Raw genomic sequence first — 3,016 nt, forward strand, 5'->3', positions numbered from 1 at the left:
ATAAAGTAAAATGTGGAAGAACTCTGTTGTCTCAATTTTAGAAAAAGGGAATTTTTTGAAAACAAATGTCTGAAGTCAAGGTCCTAGGACTTCACTAACACCACACACTGGTGTCAACAAATTTTGATGAAATGAAAACCACTCTATTTTTTTTTTTTTTTTAAGACAAAAATGCTCTCTGATAGGAAAAGCACAAACAACGGCTTTCTAAATCACGAAAGTTCTGAAACAGAATGGTAAGGTGACAAAACCAGTATGAAATTAAGGAAGGTCAAAGTAGTCTTTTGGGGGTTTCTTTTTTCCACAGCCATGCTTAGTCTAGGTGAATCTTCCACAGGCATGCTTTGTGTGGCCTCCAGTTGGTTATGTTCCTCTGAGGGCCCTGATAAAGATGACACAGCTTCTGTGAAACGGCTTTCCTCCTCCCCTTCAACTTGTAGGTAGTGATAAAGATGAGCCTTTTTCTTGTAGAGCCTCATGAATCTTGCGGTTCCATGAAGGTAGGCCTCACACATGTGTGCTAGGGCTAATCATGGGAATGGTCCACATGAGGTACTGAACACAGTCTGCTTTTCCGGCCTTCTTGATTCCAGGAGACAAACTGTAGAGAAGGTTTTAATCTTTCAGTAGTTCTGCAAAAATCGGAAACCTGTACTTTCCTCTAACCATAAGGTAGAGACTATGTTTGCGGCCAGCCTGAATCAGCTGGTGATCTTTACTAAAGGAATCTGAAAACGTCTGATCCAACTTTCAGGTAGGACTGTTAACATCTGCCAGTATACATAGAGGTGTTAGGCTTGACACAAGATCATGCACTTAAGGAAAAGAAACTGAATTCATGATGATTTCTTTGAGGTCCATATTAAGGAATGCTTCAAACCTTGCAGAGCTTGTTAGGTTCAGCAGCAAATTTGCCACAGTGTTGTTCATTGCATCAAAAGCCTTCTGGTCCCGTTTCTCAAAAGCCTCAGCACTTGAAGTAACTGGACTCTTTGGCTTTACGGTTGTACCCAACTTTGCAGAATTCACCATGAGAATTCACCAGTTTGCTAATGAGGTCAAATAAATATTGGACGTCAATGGGCAACACAGTCTGCATGCTCAGTAAGGTGAGGTTATGACATCATCCTCACCAGAAGGATAAACTGAAGTCATGGATCTGTATACTTCTGGGAATTCACCCTCAAGCGCCTTTAGAAGAAATGTTCCAAGTCCAGATCATGTTCCACCTCCCATGGAATATATTCTAAAAAACACTGCAAATGATCACAGGGCCCAGCCAACTTTCTGAGTTTCTCTAAAATCTGAGTTTCTGAGTTCTCGATAAAGACTGCCAAAAACTTAACGACCCACAGCCCAGTTATTCCCTGAGTCAGAAATATGAGTGATGAGCTGCTTGCTCTCAAACACATCTCTCAATGGTTCCTGCAGAATTTCATTTGCTACCCCTTTCTCCATGTCAATCAAGAGAGCTCATGCTTTCAAAGAACAAAGTTTCCCCTTGGAAATAGTGCCACCATCACCAAGTTACTCTGGTACCCACATTTCTAAACAAGCTGCTTATTTCCTCATCATAATTCCTTTCTGTGGCTATGGCATGCTCCCTTAGTGCAGATCCCAGAAGCAGCAGAAAATCTGGCGTCCACACTGGCCTATAAGACCATTTACTGGGTCACCGCCGGCTGGAACACTTGTAAACCTGCGCTGGCTTTTGTACTCCTGACCTGGCCCTGTCCACCAGCGGCAACCATGATTCTTTTGTCTTTCTCTCTCTTTTTTTTAATGTTTTTAATGTTTATTTATTTATTTTGAGAGAGAGAGACAGACAGAGAGACAGAGAGAGCATGCATGGTGTAGGGGCAGAGAGAGAGAGAGAGAGAGACTCCACATTGTCAGCGCAGAGCCTGATACAGGGCTTGACCCCATGAACTGTGAGATCATGACACGAGCCAAAATCAAGATCAGACCCAGGCACCCCGTGCTTAATTTTATACTCTTTTATTATTCTCTAATCCCTGCCTGAGTATAGTGCAGGCTCCTGCAGGCCAATTTCTTATTATCTTTTGTAGCTCCTACAGTGCCCAGGACAGTGCTGGATGTGTAATAGGCACATAGTAAATCATGTTGAATTGAATCAGTGAAACTGAGTTTGTTTCTGCCCCCAGAAGAGGGGTGCTCTGAGCTTTGAGTGTCGCTACCATGTCACTGACCCCCTTTATCAGACAACTGGGCCTGGAGGCAGAGCTACAGGTAAGAAATCAAGTTTGCACCTTAGATGCAGATGGCTGGCTCTTAATTCTCTGCCTGTAGAGAACCTTCCTGGCATTATTCAAGGCAAAAACAAGTTTTTCTCTGCAGGTCATACCTAATGATTTCCTGTCCTTTCTAGCAGTTTTATTAAGCAGGTAAACATAGGCAGGTAAATCAAGGTTAGTGATTGACATGGTCACACAGAAATTGCTTTTTGGTCATATTATTTGCTTTGTGTTTGGAAAAATATTGTTGAAGTGCATACCACTGTTTTTACTATGGACTTGGACAGTAATTATTCTTACCTTTGCAAAGGAAGGTAAAATTTACAAAGCTTTTACATACACACACGTTTTCTCATTTTAGTTTCAAAGAAATGCTGTGGGGAGGTTTATAGGGAGCGGGTATTTTTTTTTTTTTTAAAAAGGGCTTAGTAAGGCCAAGCATCTTGTCCAGTGTTATCCTGTCCAGTCCATGGAAAGCCAGGCCTTTAATCCAGAAGTTCAGCTCTTTCGTTGTGTCCAACACAGACACTCCATAGTGTTAATTCCAGGCCTTTCCTTCCTCCAGATCATGTTTTGAATCCAACATTTAACTGTCCTGTCCAACTTAGTGTTACCTTCAGGTTGAGTAAGAATTCTCTTTGGTTCTTTCAAGTTAGTATTTATAAGTGATCCTGTTGATCTATGAAAAGACTAGAAAGAAATTTATTGAGTGTTCACAGTGTTATCTTGGGGTAGTGAGATTACAGATGGTTGTTACTGCT

At 41.6% G+C, this 3,016-nt stretch overlaps 1 pseudogene; it reads right to left on the reverse strand.

The window, feature by feature from the left end:
• Positions 1–212: 212 nt before the first annotated feature.
• LOC109266201 (tubulin epsilon chain-like) lies at positions 213–2,444 on the reverse strand (annotated as a pseudogene).
• Between the last annotated feature and the right edge of the window lie 572 nt (positions 2,445–3,016).

The sequence above is a fragment of the Panthera pardus genome, unplaced genomic scaffold, assembly GCF_024362965.1.
Source record: "Panthera pardus isolate Hobbes unplaced genomic scaffold, ASM2436296v1 HiC_scaffold_16, whole genome shotgun sequence".
Taxonomy (NCBI): Eukaryota; Metazoa; Chordata; class Mammalia; order Carnivora; family Felidae; genus Panthera; species Panthera pardus.